We start from the raw sequence: 27,042 nt of genomic DNA, 5'->3' as shown, positions 1-27,042 counted from the left end.
GAACTTCCTTCCTCACACCCACTTGCTAAATCGCTATCTAGAACCGCCACCAACTTTCCAGTCACATGTGTATATTTGCCTGAACCAGTGAGAGTGTGTGTTTGGTTTGATGTCCTATTTGTTGGATGTGGTAGACTGGGGTCGAGCTTTGGGGACCTTTACACTGGACCTAGGCTGCGCTGGAAGCGTCTGGGCTCACTGGCCTATTGGTTTCTCATGCTTGAGTCTAACTGTTTTTCAGTGGAGGGACCACCAGCACCTATTATCGGTGGACTGGAATATCCTAATGTGGGGGGACTTGGTGTGCGCACCTCCATACCTGCATATGGTGGGGGGGAGGGGGCTGGCGCCTTACTTGCTTTCAGCATTGTAGGACTATCGCTCCGGCCCTCTTCAAAGATGGCCCATAGTTCTAGTAATGCCTCTCTCTTGTTTCTCTTTTGACCTGTATATTTAGTTTTATGTGTGTTTTTGTATGTTCTATTTAGTTAGTGTCAATTTTTGCCACCGTCTTGCAATTCTTGGCAAATCTTATTAAGTTTCTTCACCTGTGTGGGGAACCGGGTTTCAATGGGCCCGATTCACAGAACTAACTTAAGACAAAATCCTAAACTTACTACCATTTACTCATTTTGGTATTCACAGAAGGTACTTACTCATTTTGGTATTGACAAAAGGCACTTACACATTGATGAGTAAGTGCCTTCTGTGAATACCAAAATGAGTAAGTGTCTTCTGTGAATACCAAAATGAGTAAGTGCCTTCTGTGAATACCAAAATGGTAGTAAGTTTCAGATTTTGTCTTAAGTTAGTTCTGTGAATCGGGCCCAATGTGTTTTAATGGGGAATCCATGATAATTTTAGAGGTTTTGTAGACAAAATACGGTTCAAATCTTTTGGGAGTTCTTTGTTTGCTCTAATCGTGGAAACAAACGTACATGCTGCACTCTTACAATTTTACGTACTGTGAGCTCAGCGCTATTCACAGATGCATCAAACAATTCAACGTGAACAATTCAACAAACACAGATGACAATGCATATGAAGGGTTGCAAAACAGGTAAAAAGTGCAATATAAAAACAGTATCTTAACAATATCAAGACAGTTTGCAAGAAATAAAAGCACCCTTGTATGAAGTATTAAGACATAGAAGAGTAAATACTAAATATAGGACAGTCTCTTATCAACTCTTGTACAAAATACAGGTTGCAATAAACAACAGTACTGTAACATTACATGTACACTATACCAACTTAACAAAGGTTGACAGAAAAAGTGATTGCTTTGTTCAAATTTTCTTAGCCCGCTCCTAAAGCATGCTATCCTGTAAACAGAGGAAGCTCTGCGCAGTACAAGGTATTAAGTGAACTAGATAGTCTGCCAATATCAGCTTCGAGACAAAGGTAATAGTAATTGACATAGAAAAAGGAATAACTCAGGAACTACAGGCCCCTCTTGGCCACACACAGGTTACACCTAGTTTTCCCAGGTCTAAATCTGTTTCCCTAATCACACCCTATATCACACCTATGGGCCAAGCATAACATCTGTGTTAGTCCAAGCGTACCGTTTGTGTCATGCCCAGCGGAAAAAGCGTACTGTCTGTGTTACGCCCAGCAGCCAAGAAATTAACACCTCTTACTCCTTTCAGATACCACCAGTGTTAAGAAACCAGTGGTATCAAAAAACCCTTATAGACTAAACAATGATATTGAGGTGGCAACTCTGCACAATCATACACAAAAACAGCGAGTGTGCTGACTATTGAAAACGGTGACTGCCGTGGGATCACCTCTGAGGCCACCTTACGAACTAGGGCATATAAAATAGGTAATATTCCAGATTCTGTCAGAGGCAAGGTGCTCAGGTTATCTTTCTAGGCTTGTACCTAGTTTACCATACGCCAAATGATTTAAATTGAGTTTTGATGTAGTCTCTTACCCTCTGTGGTGGATGCTTCAGGACAGACCTCCGTCCCGCGGATTCAGCACAACTTCCAATCAATTATGGTGTCTACTCACCTTCTTTAATGAGCAAATGTGAATCTGACCAGGCGGGGTCTCCTTCCTTTGGCTGCAGTCAGGCTCCAGGTGCCAATCAGCTCCAAAGGAGGATCACCAAAATGTACTTGAACATGAAATACCTTGAAAAACAAGAGGTGTTTGGCAAAACAGGAACAGTTTGTTTATTAAACATAGCAGCAGGGTGAACAGTTACAGGCACAGGATTTGAGGACTGTCTCAATTTACAACCGGTCTGTGGGCTCTTTTTATACAGTTTATCGTAGGCAATAAATGTTTCCAGTGATCCTCGTATGGTGAGGAACGTAAGTTGCTGCCTTTGGAGTCATAAATTAATTGTCTAATGGAAAATACAGGTGGGGCTTGACCTTGCGTGGACACAATGTGGCCAGTGGGTAATGTGTCCAGAAATCCGGCATTGGAAGCACTTGATCACTGCATGTTATGTGTCCTGATTAGCTATATGTTCCTAACTTATGTGGCATCTGACTTTATGGTGTTTTAGCAGCGCACGCATCCCCTCGGGCCATGTGCGCTTTATTGGGGCCAATCTCCCTTGACCACTGTAGTGTCACTGTGCTTATCTGTGGGATTGAGCTAAGGTTTCTGGCTGGAACATCTTTGCATTGTCATGGAATGTTCAAGTGCGCAAACTCATTGAATTCAGAAGCCAAGCTGACAAGTGCACGGATCTGGGGTCTGGATAAAGTACTTAGCCTTGGTTCATCGTCAGTGGATATGAAAGTGGTTGTAGTTGGATGTGCTGTCTCTCTGATAGGAGAAGTAGCTCTGTGAACCAATGTTGCTTTGGCCATCTTGGAGCTGTAAGAATTATCCTGCAAAGCTCTGCCTTCATCTTTCTGAGAATCCTTGTGAGTAGAGGAGTCAGAGGAAAAGCTTGGGCAAAGATTCCTGACCAGGCTTTCGAAAACGTATTCCCCAACGATCCTGGTTGTGGAGGCCAGCTTGCGTAGAATCAGCATTCTGACTTTGGGAGGTTGTAAAATAGTCTAAATTTGGCATGCCACATTGATGAAAAGTTTCCTTTCGAGCTTCCTGATTGATCTCCCATTTGTGGCGCTTGTTTTTCATTCTGCTTAGTATGTCAGCTATGACAGTCTGCTTCCTAGGCACATGTTCTGCTTTCAGGTTTATCTGGTGACTGATTGACCACTCTTGATATATCCTCTGTGCCTCTTGGGACACAGCTTTGGATCTTGTGCCCCCTTGCTTGTTGATATAATGCATAGTTGTGTTAAAGTCTATGAAGATAAGCACTACTGACCCTTGTATTCTTGGTAGGAAAGCTGGTAAAGCTAGGTGCACTGATTTGAGTTCCAGAAGGTTAATATGCAGAAGTAACTGAGATGGTTCCCATTTGCCGTTGACTTGCATATCTTGGAATTGAGCTCACCAACCATCTAAGGAAGCATCTGTTGTAATTCTCAATCAGGAAAGTTGGTGTATGAAGGTTGGGCCTGTAGAGAGATTCCTCTCTCTAATCCACCAAGAAAGTGCCATACGTATTCTAGGAGTGACATGAATTATATAGTTGAAAGATCCTTGGGTTTGGATCCATTGTCTGTCCAGTTCTTCTTGCGATTGCAGCAGTTGAAAGCTACATAATGGTACCAAAGGTATGCCTCATCCCTAGCAGAGATCTGAATAGCCGAACTGAAAGTGACTTTTTCCCTTGCATTACACGGACCAAGTTCATCAATTTTATTCCTCTTTCTGGTGTTGGATATGCCTTGTTCTGCACTGTATCCAGTGTAGACCCCAGGAAAGTTATTTTCAGGGACGGCTGAAGAGGTGATTTTTGTAGGATCAACATAAGGCCTAATTTGTTGAAAAGACGCACACATGCTTTGGTTGACCTCTTTGCAGATTGATGAGAAGGTGCCTTGAACAACCAGTCGTCGAGGTATGGAAATACTTAGGGGCCTAGTAGGATGGCGGTCGGAAATCCATCCCGATTGCCATGGTAGCGGAAATCAACCATCCGCTGGTAACGCGGCAAAAGCGGCGGTCCGATTAGGATCAACCACCCAAAATTCCAGACCACGGCAGAACGGGCAGAGCTGGTGAAAATCCATCCGCAGCGGGCAGATACGTGGCATACAAAAACAAAACCGCCGCAAGGCCAGCAGAGTGACCACACGTCAAATTAGGATTCCATTGAGGTGACACCAGGACGATCCGCTGTTTCCGACTGCCGCGATTGCAAACAGTGATGAATGGGAGAGCCGGCAGAAGGGCTGTTGCATAGCCACCACCGCAGACGCTCCATGCCAAATATGGTGGTCGACAAAAAAAACACACAACAAGGCCACCAAGTGCACAGATCAAACTATCTCAGCCGCCCAAAACACCTAACACACCCCAACGACACATCCCCATAGCAACTTAAAAAATACAAATCACAGGACAACCCATAAAAGCACACCTGACAGCAATACTCCATTTTGACAAACCCACATAACTGAGTATAAAACCAGCCCCTTCCCTGACCAGAATCCTTTGCTCTACTCCAGCCCTGAAGGAACTAAACCCTGCAGCACATTGGATAGGCAATACACCACACAACTCACCAGCACAACAACACACACACACCACGTACACCACCCCCACCACCCTCACAACTGCACCTCAAACCATTTGCACATCACAAACCATGGCACAAAAGAAAATGCCCACATTTACTGTGAGTGAGTTGTCAGTCATGGCAGATGAGCTAATCAGAGTAGAACCACAATTGTTTGGTACCCTGGTCCAACAGACACCATTAGCCAACAGAGCAAAAATGTGGGCAAGGATAGTCGACAAGGTCAATGCAGTAGGGAACACCCCACGCAGCAAGCAGGAAATCCAGAAGTGGTGGCATGACCTGAAGAAGATGGTGAAAGAAAAGAACAACAAGAACCGTCAGCTGGCTCAGACGACTGGCAGTGGCCCTGCCTACTACATTGAGCGCATGTTTTCCCACGTCTGCACCGCTGCGGTGACGTGACCGGGAGATTGCTGTGATGGGTGACCTGGATGCGGAGGGGTTATTTTATGACAGGTAGGACATTTGTGGGTACACTTGTGGATGTGTTCCTGTCCCTACCAGTGTGTCTGGTGTGGACAGGAACCGTATTTCAGCACATTTGTTGTGGTTGTGTGTGGAGTTGTATGATTGCGTACCTGCGGCATTGTCCGCGACAGTGCATTACTAGATTGGAGAAAACAGCCCAGCACATCGCACCGCGGTGGACGGGAAATGGGCTATGTTTGCCCATTGTAATATGGCGGAAGGGAGGACCGCTGCTGGCGTGCGGAAAATGACATTTTCCACAACAGCCAGTACCGCAGAGGTGCCTCTGCCCGCCATCACAATGAGCCCCTTAGTGTTCTTCTTGTCTCAGGAATGCAACAACTGGAGCCAGGTACTTTCTGAAAACAGGGAGAGATGATTTGAGGCTGAATGGGAGAACTTTGAACTGATAATAGCTGTTGGCTACTATGAATTAAAAAAAATTGCAATGGCATGGATGAATTGGAATATGGAAATAAGCATCTTGGAGATCTAATGCTGTCATATAATGTAAATGTAAATGTAGTTGAACTTATATAGCGCACAGCTACCCGCAGTGGGTTTCCCGGCGATTGCTTAGAGAACCCGTCCTGGTATTCCCCTGTGAGATAGCAGGGTATCCACAAGGTGAAAGTCAGGCATCCCGCCACGAGGGGCCGTTGTGGAGATTAAGCAAGCTATTGCCCAGAGTCGCAGAGTGTGAACCCGTGAGTCGAGGAGGCACTGGGGCGAGAATTATCAAGTCCGTGGAATTTTTAGCCCAAGACCCGCCGAGGCGGGGAATTGAACCCTGGTCCAGGACCGATTTCAGCTTCCGGGTCTGCCGCCTCTAACCCCTGAGCCACACTTCTCCACTTCTCCATGGTTCACAAATTTAAGGATGTCTTAAATCATGAACTACGAAAAATGTCTGTTTCCTTAGATATTTGTTTAATTTTCTCAAATACAGGATGGGTCTCCATTCCCCTGACTGGATGTATGATGTAACAACGCGTACCATTACAACGCGGTATGTTACATCGCTGTTTTAACAACGCAAGTCGTTACATCGACTTGCGTTGGAGGGCGCTGGACATAGGAATAGTGTGAATTACTATTCCAACTCCAGTCTACGTACAGTAGGGAAGGTGTTGGAAAGTAATTCACACTATTCCTTATCCTACAGCGCCCTCCAGTGCAAGTCGGTTTAACGACTTGCGTTGTTAAAACCACGATGTAACCATACCGCGTTGTAATGGTTGCGTGGTAAAGGATGTTTCCCCCTGACTGCTTTCTGAACAAAAAGAAGTGGGACTAGACACCTCTTCCCGTCTAGTTTCCAAGGACTCGTTCTATGGTCCCTTACCTGAGCATGGCCTGTACTTCTAACCTTAGAAGATGCAGATGTTTCTGCGGGGTCTTCTGGGGTGGAGTAGGAGGTGGTTTTTTAATGAATTCCAGTGTTACTGACTGTAATTAGGTTCAACACTCATTGGTCTGTTGTCATTGTCTTCCATTTGGAGAGGTGATTGTTTTTTTTCCTTCGAGGCAGGCAGGTGGAGATGGGGCTATCGCCGGTGCCTGTATGCCATCACTGTCGCCTTCCTGTGTCCTTGCTCTGTGGACCAGCTTTTGTCTCTGGGTTTGTCTTGTGTAGGTTCTGGAGGAGGTTGTCGCTGTTGATATAGCAGTAGAAACTGCTGACATCCAAGTTGGTAAGTTTGATACCTGTATGGTTGGTAACCTCCTCTATAAGAAAACTGTCCTTGTTCTCGTGCTCAATGGAAAGGATTTGTTATATATCGTAGAGTAACCAAAGACTTTGCTGTATCCTTTTTTATGGTTCACTGAATATCGATGGTAAAAACATCGATGGTAATATTGAAAAAAATATATAGATAGTAAAAATATCGACTCCCTATACTTAAACAGGTAGGGAAAATGCTGGATAGCGAAACAATTAAATTTACTATTCCAACTACAATCAATGCAACAGCAGAGAAAGTGTTGGATAGCGGAGGGGTAAAAATTACTATTCCCACTCCAAAGAGTGCAACAGTAGGGAAAGTATTGGATAGCAGAGGGGTAAAATATACTATTCCCACTCCATAGAGTGCAAAAGTAGGGTAAATGTTGGATAGTAGAAGAATTAAATTTACTATTCCAACTCCTGTGATTGCAACAGTAGAGAAAATGTTGGATAGCATAGTGGTCAAAATTTCTATTCCCACTCCAGTCAGTGCAACAGTAGAGAAAGTATTGGATAGCGGATGGGTAAAAATTACTATTCCTACTCCAGTGAGTGCAACAGTAGGGAAGGTGCTGGATAGCGAAGGGATAAAAATTACTATTCCTTCTCCAGTAAGTGCAACAGTAGGGAAAGTACTGGATAGCGGAGGGGTAACAATTACAATTTTCATTCCAGTTAGTGCAACAGTAGGGAAAGTGCTGGATAACGGAGAGTTAAAAATTACCATTCCCACTCCAGTGAGTGCAATAGTAGGGAAGTGCTGGATAGCAGAAGGGTAAAAATTACTATTCCCACTTCACAGATTGCAACAGTAGGGAAAGTGCGGGATAGCGGAGGGGTAATAATTACTATTCCCACTCCAGTTAGTGCAACAGTAAGGAAAGTATTGGATAGCGCAGGGGTAAAAATTACTATTCTCACTCCAATGAGTGCAACAGGAAGGAAAATTTTGGATAGCAGAGGGGTAAAAATGACTATTCCCACTACAGTGAGTGCAACAGTAGGGAAAGTATTGGATAGCAGAAAAACAAAAATTACTAATAACGTTTAAACATTTTTTTTTTAATACTCTTAGAAATAAATAAACAATATTTTTAAAATGTACAATTAAATATATTAAATATATAAAAAGAACACATATAGGTGCCGATTCCAATCCTGTAAAACCCGTGCACGAATCGTCGTACGGAGCGTATTCTCCGTACGACTCGTACCCGGGCAATCCACCTTACAATCCAGCAAGTACGATTCGCACAGAAATACCATTTCCGTACGATTCGTACAAAACTACGTACGGCTAAAAAATACCAAAGATTCTGATCCAGGACAGCACGTACGTGACGTCCGTACGGAGTCAGGCAGCGTTTTACGGACAAGCACGTACGATTTGTGCCTACGTCACTCCGCACGGCTTATTTTTTACGGCAGCCAAAAACTCCCGGGAAATTGAGTACGACGCGAATAAGGAGCCCCGGTACGCGACGGACAGCCATGGACCCCTATGTGTCATCCCGGCCCTACTAGCCTACGACCTGGTGCACCGAAACCGCCGCGCACGCCACAGAAGGTCAGAACAACACCCAGGGGCAAAGGGGGGGCGAGGGGCAGGAAACATAACCCCTACCCAATTGAAAAACTACTATATCCTGTACATACATTACATCTAGGGTCTGGTCACTTCGGGGGGGCGTGTCCAACAATCCCTGCGTCCCACAACAACGGAAGTGGACGTGGATGCGTACCCCTACGTCACCACTAGATTATTGATACGCACCGTACCCACACATCCATAGCGTGGGTACGGTCCGTATCACTATTGTAGTGGTGACGTAGGAGTACGCGTGGTACGGGCCGTACACACGCTCTCAGAGTGGGTGTACGGCCCGTACCACGCGTACTCCTACGTCACCACTACAATAGTGATACGCACCGTACCCACACATCCATACCGTGGGTACGGTCCGTATCACTATTGTAGTGGTGACGTAGGAGTATGTGTGGTACGGGCCATACACACGCTCTCAGAGCGGTTGTACGGCCCGTACCACGCATACTCCTACGTCACCACTACAATAGTGATACGCACCGTACCCACACATCCATAGCGTGGGTACGGTCCGTATCACTACTGTAGTGGTGACGTAGGAGTACGCGTGGTACGGGCCGTACACATGCTCTCAGAGTGGGCGTACGTCCCGTACCACTATTGGATTGGGGCCTGAGGGGTACGCGTGGTACGGTCCGTACACACCCTCTGAATGCGGGGATACGGTCCGTATCACACGTACCCCTACGGCACCAGTACACTTGGGATACAAGGCGTACACACGCCACAAATGGTGTTGTATGGCCTGGTGCAGCATATCACCATTATATTGGTGTGTGTGGAGGTCAAGGAGAGCAGTGTACAGCACCAAGGGGGTGGGTGGGCGGGTGTGTGGCTGCATAGGATTCCCAGCAGTGGACAGAGACGTGGGGGTGGGTGCACATCACTACCAGCAGTGGACAGAGACATGGGGGTGGGTGCATATCACTACCAGCAGTGCACAGACATATATGGGTGGGTGTATATGACTCCCAGCAGTGGCCTGCAATATGAGGGGTGGGTGCAGAGGACTCCCAGCAGTGGACAGACATGTGAGGGGTGGGTGTATATGACTCCCAGCAGTGGCCTGCAATATGAGGGGTGGGTGCAGAGGACTCCCAGCAGTGGACCGACATATGTGGGTGGGTGCACATCACTACCAGCAGTGGACAGAGACATGGGGGTGGGTGCATATCACTACCAGCAGTGGACAGACATATATGAGTGGGTGTATATGACTCCCAGCAGTGGCCTGCAATATGGGGGGTGGCTGCAGAGGACTCCCAGCAGTGGACAGACATATATGGTGTGGGTGCAGAGGACTCCCAGCAGTGGACAGACATATATGGGTGGGTGTATATCCCAGCAGTGGCCTGCAATATGAGGGGTGGGTGCAGAGGACTCCCAGCAGTGGACAGACATATGTGGGTGGGTGCACATCACTACCAGCAGTGGACAGAGACATGGGGTGGGTGCATATCACTACCAGCAGTGGACAGACATATATGGGTGGGTGTATATGACTCACAGCAGTGGCCTGCAATATGAGGGGTGGGTGCAGAGGACTTCCAGCAGTGGACAGACCTGTGAGGGGTGGGTGTATATGACGCCCAGCAGTGGCCTGCAATATGAGGGGTGGCTGCAGAGGACTCCCAGCAGTGGACAGACATTTGAGGGGTGGGTGTATATGACTCCCAGCAGTGTCCTGCAATATGAAGGGTGGGTGTAGAGGACTCCCAGCAGTGGACAGACATATATGGGTGGGTGCACCTCACTCCCAGCAGTGGACAGACATATATGGGTGGGTGCAGAGGACTCCCAGCAGTGGACATAGACATGGGGGGTGTACATCATTAGCATATGCCCACGACTCCATGGGTGTATGTACGCATCCCTGAGTTTTGACTATGATGATAGTGCCATAACAACACATCACTGACAGCAGTGTCCCACTCCCAGGAGGATGGCTGTCTTTCCCCCACTGCATGACACACCACATGTGGGTGTGAGGACAGATGACCCATGCATACCCACCCCTGGCAGATGCAGCACAATACACACACTGAGATCATGCCACAAGACTGTATAGTCATTCCACTGCCAAAGGGAACACACATTGTCACGCACATCCCAGGAATGATAGGAATGTACAGGTGCTGGGCCATCCACCAAGATGTCGTCTGTCATAGAAGGAATAGGGTGGAGTTTCCACAGATACAATGCCCACAATTGTGAGTCATGTGCCCAAAAACCCTGCAGAACAAGTACCAGATGTGTGCTAGGCCTGGATTACACACATGCATAGTGCTGAAAAGGGAGGATTTCTACATGAAGGCATTTCAACATACTCAATACACAAGTACAGTGACTAGCAAGGATGGCACAGACGATGCAGCCGGAGACATTGCTGAGCAGGCATGGCCATAGAAGGGGTCCGTCACCAACAAAGGAAATGTAGACACAGGTCAGCACAACAATTGGGCAACTCTTTGCAGGGAAGATGTCAGGTGCCACAGAGGAAGGAACACTCCTTGGGACAATGTCTCAAAACCATAATAACAGACACTACAAATGATACTTGGCAGAGACCTTGTGATGGCACGCAGATAGCATGGTCAACCTCATCACCATCAGACTCGAACATTACTCAGAACAATAACACATTACCACAACCCCAACTCCTGGAGCCTCAGCACCAACATCAATACCTGAAATGCAATAGTGTTCAAAGGAAAAATAAAATGCTTTATTCAGCATTAAACAAAAGGAAGTAATAAGACTATATACAAAGGCCAATGGCCAGTCCATCATATAAGTCCTTGGGGGGACACTGGGGCACATGTCTCCCCTAGCTTGCCTGCACACTGGAACCCTCAGGTTCGTCGACCGGGGGGGGGGGGGAGGGCATCATGTGGGGAAGGACCAGGCACCGCAGGGACAGGAGGGGGAAGGGTAGGTGGGGTGGTTGCAGGGGTGGACGTGTCCACCACAGGGGGTGGGGCAGCACCAAAGGTGGTGGTGAGCTTGGCACTGCACACTTCTGCAAGGGCGGACAGAGTAACCCCTGCCCCGGAAGAAATCCCAGGGACAACGGAGGGGGGGGCGCAAGGATGGGTTTCAGCGCTCCTGGGGGAGGGGGTGGACATGGGGGTGGACTCAACTCCCCTGCCCGGGGACTTCCTTGACCGCTTGCGGGGTGGTGACACAGTGGGGGCAGGGAAGCCAAGGGGAGTGCTGGTGGAGGGAATGGGTTGTGAGGCATGCGTACTCAGAGTGTGGCTGCATGTATGGCTTTGTGCCCCAGACCCAGTGGGTGTGCCTATCTCCCCCTGAATGTGCGTGTCAGGATGTGTGCGCTTGCCCTTTCTTGGTGATGTGCTGGATGTGTCTGGTGTGGTGCGTGTGTGGAAAGGTCTGTGTGTGCATGGGACAGGTATGGGAGAGGGAATTGTGGATGGGGCTGGGGTAGGGGGGGGACGCAGCGCTGCAGGAGAGACACTGCTACCGTCAGTGAAGAGTCCATGGACTGCAGAAACCGGCGTTGCTCAGACATCGCTGATGACATGCCCTCCATGAACGACACCATCTGTGTCAGCAGTTTGGTGTGGCCATGGAGAACATTCAGCATCGATGCCTGGCCAACCTGCAACTGCCGCTGTATGTCCACAGACTCAGCACTGAGGGCAGCAGGGGTGACAGGGGCAGGCGGTGCGGTGCCTGGACCGAAGGAGACATGGTGGTGGTCAGCACGGACAGAAGGGACCGGTGCAACTGGGAGGGTGGTGATGGGAATGGAGGAGGCGGACCAGATGTTGGGCTGCTGCAAGGTGTAGTGGCAGCCTCCGCCCCCTCGATGAGGTCAGCCTCGGACCCGTCTGCATCGTAGTTGGTGTCACCACCAGACAGGTCCTCTGACTGACTTCCGTCGCCCTCCGTGCCACTGGCTCCCGATGACTCGCCAGCACTGGTGCCACTGGTGCTGTGTCCCTCCTCCAGGTCCGTGCTGGTGTCTCCCTCGGTTACCGTTGATGATGTTGTGGGCAAGGTGAACATACAGAAAAACATCAGTCACCTGTATACATCTGACACATGAGTACCAAAACAATAGGTCACAGTGCATATCAGGCAATGCTTAATGAGTAACAGCTAGATTACTCCGCACATATGTAAGCCCTGTACTCCCCAGTTGGTAGACCCACCATGCCACTTGGACACAAGGAACAATAGGACACACCATCCCAAAACTAGACTGAGAAATATACTGAGAAGCTAGTGATTGGGAACAGGTGAGCACAGCAATACAATAAAGTCATGCCACCTCTTGTTTAGCCTGAAAGAAACACGAGTGGTGCACCCAAGGCAAACGAACAGACCTCAATACTAAAGGTGTCCCCACACTCAGAGCCTTGTAAGTAATTTCAAACAGTAACCCCAAAAACTTTAGTCCCTTGGGAATAACAATACTTCACACAATCGACATGTCAATAATGTGGGAATGTTCCATTTTGTGAACAGAACACACATGTGCCTCTATAAAAGATGTCTCCAAAGGAGGTGCACACCAAACTACATTTACCCAGTCATTGAAGAAGCTGGCAGCCTTATCCACAGGACCCACTGTCTAAAAGAAATGGTGTTGCAGAAAGTACATATACATGGGCACACAGAGGTCCTGATGACTTGACACTCTTAAGTTGGTATCACCAACAACCAAGCACTTACCCAAATTCCACAACACTCTGGGAACAAGTATATGTATAATCTGCAAAACAGTCTGATGAGAACAGTGGCTTCTTTTAAAAAGTACCAGCGTGTTCCATGAAAGTGTAAAGGTGGTTTGTTGTGCACTTCCTTGGGAGACATCTGTCATGCATGCACATTATTGTTCTTCACACAAAAACATCAAACGAAAGCATTGAAAACCGGAAGACATGTTGACAAGTGTAGTGAGTGCCAAGGTACAAGACTCTTTTGACTAACAACTTTCATTATGCCAGTTGTCACATGGCCATCCGTTCCCTGATGACACAGTTGGCAACACATCTGACCCACTGCCTGTCATGTGGAGTGGCACACATGTCCAAACACAGGACAATGCAAAAGCTGCGGGGCCTGCAATTGGGTCGTAAAAAGGCACACCTGCACTGAGCAGATACCCTCATGGCAAGCCAGAATGTCCACACAGATGTCAGCACACAAAGACAAAACTACGTAGCATCTGGACCACACACTGGTGCCAAAAATGTATGACCAGGAATCATGTATATAAACGATTGACACATGCTGCAATGCACAAACATTAAACCCTGCACAACATGACTGGGTCACTGCACGTTGAGTCTCCGTCAAGACAATTATTGCACACAGGTCAGAGCTGGCAAGGAGACATAAGGTTTGGCCATGTAGGCCTCGCCCGCACAAACCCCCCATACCTGAGACAATGTGATTGAGACAGACCAAGAACTGACACATCTTAATCAGTGTTTTCTAAACTTAGCTCAAATCTTTCCCAAATTTACTCCACATCACCTCGTGAGGCTGCCAACACATATATGTGACAAACAACCATCAACAGATAGTTGTGAATAGCCACACAGGCACTGCCCAGTGTGAGTATGCACAAGCCAAATGGGGTCTCCCTGTCCAGTGAATACATGTAGCACACTTCGGATAAATAATAATAAGGCCAGGGAACAATGCCACAGAGGCAAACCAATGCTGAACACACAGAGAATGGGCACAGTGTTGGATGACACACCTGATTACGAGGCAAGGGTGTCTCAGGGGACTGTAGTGGGCACACTCCTCCTTGTTCCTGGAATGATCTGACAGTAACATGAGCAACCGTCCTGGCACCATGCATATCTCCCACTCATGCACATCATGTCTGAGGCCACAACATCGGTCATGCATTCTGCAAATGTGTTCACTGGAAACCTCACACTCCTATGGTGAGACTCATCATTAGTGCAAACCAATATGGACGCCCAACTGAGTGAAGAGGACAGGGCACAGGCAAGATACCAACACATGTCACAGACCACCCTCACACATGATGCATAAAGCAATGTGCACTTGGATTAACTGGCAGTCCAGATGACCATGTGCAATAGTGATTACACACAGACCAGGGTACACATGTCAAGGAGGGGAAGGGATGAATAAGAGCACCGTTTGACTTTGGGGAACAGAATATGCACTGCACATCTAAACCCTGGCAGTGTTTCCAGGCGACAGAGCACTTCGAAAGGCTGGTGACACACAACACAACAAACACACATGTACCCACCCCCTCCTTGCTGCTGTATCTCCTGGAACTTCCTATCCAGGTTAGGGAAGACCACCGCCAGGACCCGCTGCATGTGGGGGGTCATGCGTAGGCGCCCGCCCACTGTAAACAACATTGCATGTCTGTCACACCTGGACACAATGGCAGAAGTGACTGTCACAAAAAAGGTGCACAGTCAAAGGTAGAGGAGTCAGCACTCACCTGTTGCCCTGGTCTCCCATACAGGCTGGGGTACTGTGGGAGGAGCACATCCAGCAGGGCCTCATTCTCCTCCAGGGTGAATGGCTGTGCCCTCTCCACAGTCCTTGACATGGTGCCAGAACAAACACAGACAGCAGCAGTGGTCGACAGGCAAGTTGTGCAGGCAAGCGCCCTCTCATGGGTTCAGCCTGACTTATATCTGTCTTGCTGGGGGCTTTCATTTACAGGAGTACAGAGTGATTGGTCAGACTAATTTGCATACTACGTTTCCTCCAATCCCTTTAAACATACATCAATGACAGGATTTTGCATGGTTCGTAATTTGAGCATCATAGCAAGGCAAACACCACTTTGCAACATTGCAATTGTTAGCCCAACTTACTTTTCCAGCCCACATGATGGCCACATTGCAATAGAAATCTCGGTATTTTGGGCGTAATACTTCTCCACTATGTATTTTTTGAGTCAAAAACACAAGTACGGTGCGTTTCACACATACCCGTACACGTACGGCACCACTACAATAGTGATATGGACCGTACACACGCTCTGAGAGCGTGTGTACTGTCCGTATCACTATCGGAGTGGTGCCGTAGGAGTACGCGTGTGTGTACGCTCCGTACACACACGCGTACTTCTACGGCACTACTCCTATGGTGATACAGACCGTACACACGACGTGAGTACGGTCCATACCACGCGTACTCCTACGGCACTACTCCTATAGTGATACGGACCGTAGATTGTATGACATAATTTCGAAAGACAAAAATTCGACCTACAAAAATATCGCAACAAAAATATCGTGGTCAAGAATATCGACATCCTATCTACAACATGGTAAGTACAAAAATATCGATAATTTAATATCGATGTCAAAAATATCGTAATTCAAAAATATCGGTTTTTTTTTAGTTTAAAAATATATGTAAAATAAACCAAATAATACTTATAAATCAAAGAAACATAATTAAATATATTGTATAATATGTAAAATTTATAATAAATATATATAATTAAATGAAACTTTAATTAAACATATATATAATATATAATATATACACTTACTTAATAATTACTTTTAATAATAATTTCTATAACATATAAATTATTAAATATTTATTTAAATTACCAATACATCTATACACATAAAACAATAACATTAATAAATATTAAATAATTACATATAGCAAATAATAATCAATAATTTTAATTTGAATAATTTTTATTATTAATTATATATTACAATAGCTAAAATATTACAAAACATATTTAATATCAGACACAATAAAACTACTAGTCCAACTTCAACAAAAACAACAGTAAGGAAAATGTTGGATAGCGTAGGGGTAAAAATATCTATTCCAACTCCCGAGAGTGCAACAGTAGGGAAAACATTGGATAGCGTAGGAGTAAAAATTACTATTCCAACTCCAAAGAGTGCAACAGTAGGGAAAGTGTTGGATAGCGTAGGGGTAAAAATTACTATTCCAACTCCAGAGAGTGCAATAGTAGGGAAAATGTTGGATAGCGTAATGGTAAAAATTACTATTCCCACTCCAGAGAGTGCAATAGTAGGGAAAGTGTTGGATAGCGTAAGGGTAAAAATTACTATTCCCACTCCAGACAGTGCAACAGTAGGGAAAACATTGGATAGCGTAGGGGTACAAATAACTATTCCAACTCCAAAGAGTGCAACAGTAGGGAAAACGTTGGATAGCATAGGGGTAAAAATTACTATTCCAACTCCAGAGAGTGCAATAGTAGGGAAAGTGTTGGATAGCGTAAGCGTAAAATTTACTATTCCCACTCCAGAGAGTGCAATAGTAGGGAAAGTGTTGGATAGCGTAAGGGTAACATTTACTATTCCCACTCCAGAGAGTGCAACAGTATAGAAAACGTTGGATAGCGTAGGGGTAAAAATAACTATTCCAACTCCAAAGAGTGCAACAGTAGGGAAAACATTGGATAGCGTAGGGGTAAAAATTACTATTCCAACTCCAGAGAGTGCAATAGTAGGGAAAGTGTTGGATAGCGTAAGGGTCAAATTTACTATTCCCACTCCAGAGAATGCAATAGTAGGGAAAGTGTTGGATAGCGTAAGGGTAAAAATTACTATTCCAACTCCAGAGAGTGCAACAGTAGGGAAAACGTTGGATAGCGTAGGGGTAAAAATTACTATTCCCACTCCAGAGAGTGCAATAGTAGGGAAAGTGTTGGATAGCGTAAGGGTAAAAATTACTATTCCCACTCCAGACAGTGCAACAGTAGAGAAAAGGTTGGATAGCGTAGGGGTAAGAATTACTATTCCAACTCCAAAGAGTGCAACAGTAGGGAAAGCGCTGGATAGCGTAGGGGTAAAAATTACTATTCCAACTCCAGAGAGTGCAACAGTAGGGAAAGCGCTGGATAGCGTAGGGGTAAAAATTACTATTCCCACTCCAGATAGTAAAACAGTTGGGAAAGCACTAGATAGCATAGTGATTCTATTAACATTATAACCAATTTAATAATTTCTTATAAAAAAATTGCATGTTAACAATGTTTTAAAAAAAAAAATATTATTAAATACCAATTATGTAAAATAAATATTTAAATAAATAAATTTTAATTACATCCCACACTATTCCCCCTTTAACACACAACACACTACACATAAAAATTCACATAATTAATTTAATTATGAATTAATCACTTAATAAAATTAAATCACCAATTAATTACTAATTAACAATTAATTAATTAACTATAACAATAAAGAAATATTATTAATAAACTAATTATAATTTATATAATTAACAAAATAATAAAGTAATTTTACAATTAATAATTAATTAAAAATTAATTAATCTATTAATCACATTAATTACCAATTATTAATTGATTACAAATTAATTAATCATAAATACCAATGAAACAATACATATTAATTCATTAATTATAATTACATTACTTCCCACCCTATTCCCCTATAAACCCACAACCCACTACACATTAAAATTCACATAATTAATTTAATTATCAATTAATCACTTAATAAAATTAAATCACCAATTAATTACTAATTAACAATTAATTAATTAACAATAAATAAATATTAATAATAAACTAATTATAATGTATATAATTAACCAATTAATAAAATAATTGTACAATTAATAATTAATTAACAATTAATTAATCAATTAATTACCAATTATTAATTAATTACCAATTAATTAATCATAAATACCAATTAAACAATACATATTAATTCATTAATTATAATTAAATTACTTCCCACCCTATTCCCCTATAAACCCACAACCCGCTCTGATACTAAAACGCTAAATTAAATGTAAAATAATTATAAATCTCTAAACATTTATTTTTAAATGTATTAAAATACATTACAATAATCTTTAACATACAAATAAAATACATATTAAATGACATTACACTAAATAAATATCGATATTATTGACATCGAAATTTTTACTTACGATATTACTTACATCGATATTAATTACTTCGATATTATTTACTTCGATATTACTTACCTTGGGATCGATATTCTGTCCATCGATATTCTTGACTTCGATATTCTGTACCTACGATATTAAAAACACGATATTATTGTAGGTCGAAATTTAAAACTCGATATTTTGGCTAACCACCGGACCGTACACACGCTCTCAGAGCATGTGTACGGTCCGTATCACTATAGGAGTGGTGCCGTAGGAGTACGCGTGTTTGTACGGAGCGTACACACACGCGTACTCCTACGGCACTACTCCTATAGTGATACGGACCTTACCCACGACATGAGTACGGTCCGTACCACGCGTACTCCTACGGCACTACTCCTATAGTGATACGGACCGTACACACGCTCTCAGAGCGTGTGCACGGTCCGTATCACTATAGGAGTGGTGCCGTAGGAGTACGCATTTGTGTACGGAGCATACACACACGCGTACTCCTACAGCACTACTCCTATAGTGATACGGACCGTACACACGATGTGAGTATGGTCCGTACCACGCATACTCCTACGGCACTACTACTATAGTGATACGGACCGTACCCCTGACGTGAGTACGGTCCGTACCACTCGTACTCCTACGGCACTACTCCTATAGTGATACGGACCGTACACACGCTCTGAGAGCGTGTGTACGGTCCGTATCACTATAGGAGTGGTGCCGTAGGAGTACGCGTGTGTGTACGGAGCGTACACACACGCGTACTCCTACGGCACTACTCCTATAGTGATACGGACCGTACACACGCTCTGAGAGTGTGTGTACGGTCCGTATCACTATAGGAGTAGTGCCGTAGGAGTACGCGTGCGTGTACGGAGCGTACACACACGCGTACTCCTTCGGCACTACTCCTATAGTGATACGGACCGTACACACGCTCTCAGAGCATGTGTACAGTCCGTATCACTATAAGAGTGGTGCCGTAGGAGGACGCGTGTGTGTACGGAGCGTACACACACGCGTACTCCTACGGCACTACTCCTATAATGATACGGACCGTACCCACGACGTGAGTACGGTCCGTACCACGCCTACTCCTACGGCACTACTCCTATAGTGATATGGACCGTACCCACGACGTGAGTACGGTCCGTACCACGCGTACTCGTGTACGGTCCGTATCACTATAGGAGTGGTGCCGTAGGAGTACGCGTGTGTGTACGGAGCGTACACACATGTGTACTCCTACGGCACTACTCCTATAGTGATACAGACCGTACACACGCTCTGAGAGCACTATGTGGCACACTTCCCCTTCACACTTTGCACATGTGTGCCTGTACTCCACACCTGTCAAGCACAGCATCACTGGCATGGCACAGTCACCACCACCCGCAACTGTCCCCTGCTGCAATGCACAGGGACACTACCAACTGACATTTCACAATCAGCATGCCCCGATGTGACTATGTCATGTGTGTGTCATGTGTTCCCATGAGCCTGCTGTTAGTCTTCCGTCAACTACATCTGCTGTTGCTGCATCCAACATGTGTCTGTGTGGAGATGGGCATGGCACACATCTGCGCACACCATGCCACATGTGGATTCCCACGTAAGCATGATCTGTATGCATTGGACATGACATTTTCACATGAGGACATATCTGCGTCGTATCAATGTCTGTGGTTTCTGTTTTCACGTGTACCCCTTCATTGCAATGTGTTGGATCTGTACATTTGACATTCCATGTGACCTGTGCGTCGAGCTTGCTGTCAGCTGTCTGTATGAGATGACATCCTTTAAATGCAGCTATGTGGATGTATGTCACTCCTGTGATGTCTCTGGCTGTTCACTCATACTGGCCCACAGCTCGTTTCAGGGCATGTCATGTTGACTTGCCAATCAAGGGATGTATCTTGGTTTTCGTAGGAGTCTCACCAAGCTGGCATAGATGTCCTGGATGTATTGCACAGACCAGACTTTTCATCTGATGTGTAGTAGCAGTTTAGCATGTGCTCTGTTCATTGACATTGATGATGTCATGCTCAAAATCTTCGGTATTCAATTCAATTTTCTGCAGGGCACCGCCTGTCCCCCGACCAATGGCAGACTTGGGTGCCATGAGGGAACATGATTGCATCCGACGGTACAGGTTCACACCACAGTTGATTGAGGACTTGACCGCCAAGCTGGAACCACACCTCCAACCGCGACACATGTATCCTACTGCGCTGACCCCCAAGATGAAGGTGATGGCAGCCCTACATTTTTTTGCCACCGGTACGTTTCAATTCACCATAGCTGATGTTGGTGGCATGTCCCAGACAATGTTCAGCCATGTCCTGCGTGATGTTTTGGCAGCCATGTTGGTGCACCTTGATTAATTCATCCATTTCCCTACTCCTGAGGAGTTGACAGGTGTCAAGGGTGATTTCTATGCCCTGGGAGGGATGCCCCATGTCATTGGGTCCATTTATGGGACATAAGTAGCTTTGGTACCACCACAGGCACAGGAGGTAGCCTATCGCAACCGTAAACATTACCACTCTATTAATGCCCTTGTGGTGTGTCTTGCTAACATGCTGATTTCCCATGTCTGTGCACGGTTTCCAGGGTCAGCACACAATGCCTACATCATGAGGCGTAGCAGGGTGCCACAAATGATGCTGCGGCTGCACAACGAACGAGCATGTCTTGTTGGTGGGTATACTCTGTTTGGCCTGTGTGTTGCTGTATCTTTGGCGCTTATGGCATCTCCTGACCCACTTTTTTACATGATGTTTCCATGTAGGTGACTCAGGATATCCCAACATGCCATGGCTGATGACACCTCTCCGCAACCCAAGATCAGCTGCAGATCACCGCTACAACAATGCACACGGGCAGACCAGGCGAGTGATTGAGAGAACTTTTGGCCTCCTGAAGACCCGATTCCGGTGCCTTCACAAGACAGGCGGGTCCCTCCCATATGCACCGGTGAAGGTCTGCAATATCTTCCTTGTGTGCTGCATGCTGCACAACATGGCAGTGCCACTCATCCTGGATCCGGATGAGCAGGAACATCCACCCGTGGAGGATGAAGGGCTTGGTCACGAGGCAAGTGACGAGGAGGAGGAGGAGGATATCCAGAGTCAGCTCATACGCAACTTCTTCTCATAATGGTGAGTCACTGGGTCTGAGGGTGCACGCTTGTATCCTTGGGTGGCATGTGTTGCAATGTGTGTGTCCAGCTGACTGTATGCTAAGTGACTTAGATGTGTGTTCTGATGTGTCACTCGAGTGAGGATGTCATTCCACACATTTTCCCTGAGACACTGTCTTTTAAATTAGCATGGGGACAACATTGTTCAGGTTTAGTAAATGACCATGTATGAGTAGAAAACTCTTTGCGCTGACTTCTTGTGTGTCTGTCATTTCCAGGTACTTGCGCATGTTGTCTGCTCGTGTCATCGTTGTCCTCCTGCTATTCCTCATGAGTATTGCAACGTGTGGTGAATCAGCGTTCCATGCACGGACACGGGGAAAGGTCATTTTGGGTAAGGATTGAAACAAGGCAATTTTTGGGGTGGTACGTGTTTGGAATGTGTGGGTACTGCTCCTCTGCATGTTGTGTTCCAATTCATACATGTCGACTCACCATGGGGCACATAACATGTAGCATGACTCCCATGAATTGATAGTCACCCTTCCTGACAGTCATCTGTAATGGGTGTAGGATTCAGGTGAAGGCATCAATGTGTGTAAAAATTCCCTCTGAAACCTATGGGATGCTACGGGTGGACATAGTGTGGGAAATCCCCATGACAGGCTCAATGGGGAATTGCAGCCTCTCCGTGTCCAACAGGAGGTGCTTGGCTCATCCCCTTAACTTGTGTGCCAGTTCATTTGGATTTACAACATCCGTGTTGTGAAGGGGGTGTCCAGCGTAGGTCCCACATGTTCAGTCAATTGACCTGTGAGTCTGTTCACATAGATGCATTTCCCTTTGTGTGAGTTTGAGTAATAAAGGTATTCCTCACACTCATAAGTGCCTCATCTCTGTCAATGCAGGTCTCTTGCCACTTTGCATGCGTCATCTCTGGGATAGTTGTCAAAGATTGTGCCTAGGAGTGTATGTGTATTTCGTCAACATGCATGCATTTCGTCATGGATAATGATCTCTATTGTGCATGAGGTCCATGGGTGTGTATGTTTTTGTCCAGGTTGCTCACCCCAACGGGCCGGACACGCCTGCTGACTGTGTGTCTCCTGTGCGCAGATCGGCATTCTGTTCCCTGATCCTGTGTCAGTCATCTTTGGTGATTGTTCAGCCATTTTATCTGGGTGAGCCATGACTAACCTGACACTCCTTCCTTTACGTGCGCCTGTTGCAATTGTTGTCCTTTCTGACCTCCTTGTCTTTGTGTGCTACTTTCGGCATAGTTTCCAGTACATGCCGCCTGCTGCTGCGGCAAGGGCGCACCAAGTTCCCTGATTCTGCAACCCACACGCCTCCAAGATGCTCCTCCCTCCACCCATTCATTGGGCTGGCATCAGCTTGTCTGTGCCACTGTTGCCGCCACGCGGTGCCAAAGACAGTACCGTCAGCGCATGCAACGTGCACATTGCACGTCACTCATGTCCTTGCATGACCCACATCACACAACAGTCTCATGTTGCAGCCACCTCCCATGCAATGTGCAACCAAAAATCAACCACATGCTCTCAGCCATACCCTAAGCGCGCACACGACCACTTCGCATGCTGAGTGTACAACTCCAACTGTCTACACAGCCCTGCCCCGCCTTCCAGGCCCGGGCACACCAACCAGGTCAGGTCCCTCCTACTCCACACCTGCTCCGTCCAACAGAACGTCATTGGACTCTGTTACCTCCTCAACACAACAGGACCGCACATCACCTTCGTGACAGTGACGTGGATAAAAGCATCCGCAGCACACAACTTCTTAATTGCCATCTCAGACGGCTACAAGAGCAGCCGCAGGGACAACACTAACAATCCAGGGGGATGAATTGATATCCATTCCCAAGTACGCATTCAGGGTCACTAATCGGGTTTGGCACAAACCCCCTGCAAACCCTCAGAGTAACACTCGCCTACAGATCTCCAAGCCTACATCCACAATTCAACAGAGCCATCAACACGTCCATCTTCACGCACGCACTCACATCCACAGGATACATGTGGCTGTGGGCCCAGAACTTCTGGCTGGATGAGACCCACACCAGCATCCATCATTGGTCCATCCACATTGGCATCCATGTTTCTAACAAGCAACACACTGCCACACAGCCCGCTATCAAACCCCCACAGATGCTTGATGTAAGTCAACACAGACATGCTGTGTGGGACACTGGAAGCAACACCACTGCCACACCCTGCAACCTCACACACTGGACCACCAACTGATCCAACAATCTAGCCACGTTGACGGACTTTCCTGTGACGCACATCAAGAATTACGCCACCTGTGACCAGGCACAGCTAGTGGACTCATACACGTCTAGCAGGACTATTGTGCACAGCTTGCAACACAAATAACCATCAGTGGCCTTACAAGCAGGGCAAAGGGCACACACAGCCATCACCATGTCATCATCAAGGACAATTGGAGATCCTTCAGAAGGTGCAGAGGCAAACACAGCGCACAACATCAAGGAGCTCTTCTGCATTGTGAGAGCACTGACATCAGCTCCCCATCCACAAGATAGCCCACCCTTGCAAGGCTTAGCCAATCCCTTTCTACTTTCTACCACTGCAAGCAAATGAACTACACGCAAGCCTTGGCACACAGAGGCAGAATGCACTATTATACGCGGGACCAAACCCCCACAGGTTTAGCACTTCCATCATCAGGAGATACAACACCCGGCTCATGTGCAACATCCACTGGGGATCTCCATCAGGCCCTTTCCCACACAACATCTCAACCTATCATTCCCCATCCTTGTACCCCCGTCCAGCATGTCATGTATGTATCATTGGAGTTAGCCACATTCCATGGTAGATAGATGCATGCCATGACCCAGGCCCTTCTTAGACAACGGACGGCAGGAACGCAGGCTCTCAAGGAATATCCCCGTGCTTCCCTAGCCAGCAAATGTCATCAGGAAGACAGGCAACGAGCAACTGACAAACTTCCTCCACGCAAAGAGCTCCAGGGAACCTGCACAAGGCCATCTTCCACTGTAATCACCCCACTGCAAACGTCATCATTACCACCAACAACGACAACTTTGCCCTGCTCCACAATGGTGAGGCCACCCCCCTTGACCTCTCCACAGCATTAGACATGATGTGCTCACACACTGTCAGCTCACACATCTCCAACACTGGTATCCCGGGTATGGATCCTGATTTCGTTATGACGAAAGTGGTGCCGTCATAACGATCGCCACGTACTGCGAACAAAAAGGCACCATGATTAGGGTCGCCAGGGGGTATTTGAATAGATTGAAGTTAATTAAAAAAAGGGGTAGATGTCATGTATTACCGCTCACAGAGTAGCGAAAATTACATATAAGGACAAACCAATTCTGGCGATCGTTATGACGGCACCACTTATCTACACTAAATGAAATTACCGCCGTTCAGGTACGTGCCTCCTTTTTTAAAATTAGTTATATTCCAATTACTTTGATAAAGAGTCCGTGAGATTATTTCTACAGCCCCTATTCTCTAATTGTTACAGAATTCATTACCAAATTAGATGCCGGCTGACCATTAATGTGACACGAGGAATCTATTTCCAATAGACCAAATCGGTTTTCCCAGGTGAGCTACTTTGCCGCACAAGGAAATTTTAATTGTTTCCTTGTCATGTGACACACACATTGCCCTGACACAAAATTCTTTGCGCTTACAGGTTCCCAACCAATCTTCTGTCCTGATGAAGACCCACCTTTGATGCACACTAATTGGCACCACCATATAGGGTCGAAACGTCGACGTTACTTGTCCAATGCTTCCATGCAAATCCACATACAGAATTAGGAAATTATAGCCTGTTGTGGTTTATGCGCTCTAAGTTGGATCTGCCTGTTTATCTTTATGTATTGTCCATTGTACATATTTGTGATATGTGATGTTTTGGTTTGTCAAAGTACACAGTGTATCACTAATTGTTTAATTTTGTATGTGCTTCCTGGTTGGTCCATCCTGTAAACACTTCGGTGTTTCTATATGATATTTGACATAATTCCATCCAGTAAAACGAATTCATTTCTGTTATTCTGGCTTTGTGTGTGTCCTTCGTTGTTCTCCATTGTATTAAGTACATACCCAAATAAGTCTGTATGTTTCCCGACAGAACCATTGTTTTTTGCTTTCACTATAGTGCCCAGGTTCTGAGGGCTACTGGGTTACCCCATTATCTTTAATGGGTAGTACTCATTCAGTGGCAGAAGAACCAACTTACCGCGTCAGGCGCTAATGTGTAATTCTTCTGATTGGATCTGCCACTAATTAGATGAATTCGCCGAGACGTATTATTCGGTCGGGGCTAAAAATCAAATGGAACAAAGTGAATACTGAGTGAGCCTGGGAATTAAATTGAAGTGTACGATCCCGGAGCTGAAGGTAGAGATAGTCTTACCGAAAGGCACACCGTATGTGCTTAGTCACGGAGCGTCCGTCTCCGTAGAAGCTCCCGCTCAGTGTGAGCTCGACCGCGTGTACGTGTGATTACCGGGGCAACCGTCTACGTATTAATGACGGTTACCGGGGTATGAACAGAGCTGAAAGACTAACGGGGACTGTAGAGGTCCCGGGGAAATTCAAACCTGATGCAAGGTTGTTTTAGCCCAAAGTGAGCAATGATTTAACATATTTAAGCAGGATAATACCAAAAAATTATAATACAAAAAATTGTGACAAACTTAATAGGGGAGACTTCCCACATATACGTATAAACAATCCATATATTGGAAGACAATTAATTTGACAAGACCATGTTGCCATATACATTGACATAATGCACATATGCGTACAAACAATCCATGTATTGGAAGACAATTAATTGGACAAAGACATGTTACCATATACATCAACATAATGCACAACCACAGTTATACAATGAATTTCTACAGGAACAGTCTAAGTGTGTGGAGACTGAGCACTGAGCAAACATGTATGCAAGAAGGGACCATGTAACTATGGACTACTATAGTGTGTAAGTAAAGGCTGCCAAAAGTGAAAATATGGCTCTATCAGCAGCTCATGATGGAAACTTGTTTGTTAATTTCCTCAAGTTCGTTAAGACCTCTAGTTACAGTATCTAAAGAATGGATCCATCTACACTCACGCTTGTTCAGTATGTCAGAAAAGTTACCTCCTCTAGGATTAGGTTTTACCTTTTCCAGTACCCACCACCTCAGACTGTCTGCTTTGTGTTCGAAACTGGCGAAGTGTTCCACCAACGGGGCACCGGGTGTCTTGCAACGGATACGACTGTAATGTTGCAGTATCCGGCACTTCACTTTCTGGATGGTTTGACCCACATATAAAAGTTCACATGGGCAGGTAATCACATAAATAACACCAGATGTATTACAGTTACTGTGTTCCTTAAGTGTGTGGGTATGGTTGTTGTGTGTGAATTCATTTATCGTTCTGGTCAAAGCACATGCTTTACACGAACCACATTTGTGGTGTCCCATGATAGGGGTACCCCATAGG

At 45.8% G+C, this 27,042-nt stretch overlaps 1 protein-coding gene across 1 annotated transcript in view; it reads right to left on the bottom strand.

Moving 5' to 3' along the window:
• The window catches only part of KANSL1L (KAT8 regulatory NSL complex subunit 1 like), a 3,005,708-nt gene that overhangs the window by 675,223 nt on the left and 2,303,443 nt on the right, over positions 1-27,042 (bottom strand). The window lies entirely within an intron of this gene.

Source organism: Triturus cristatus, chromosome 3_2, assembly GCF_964204655.1.
Source record: "Triturus cristatus chromosome 3_2, aTriCri1.1, whole genome shotgun sequence".
Taxonomy (NCBI): domain Eukaryota; kingdom Metazoa; phylum Chordata; class Amphibia; order Caudata; family Salamandridae; genus Triturus; species Triturus cristatus.
This window is presented reverse-complemented; position numbering and strand designations above follow the sequence as displayed.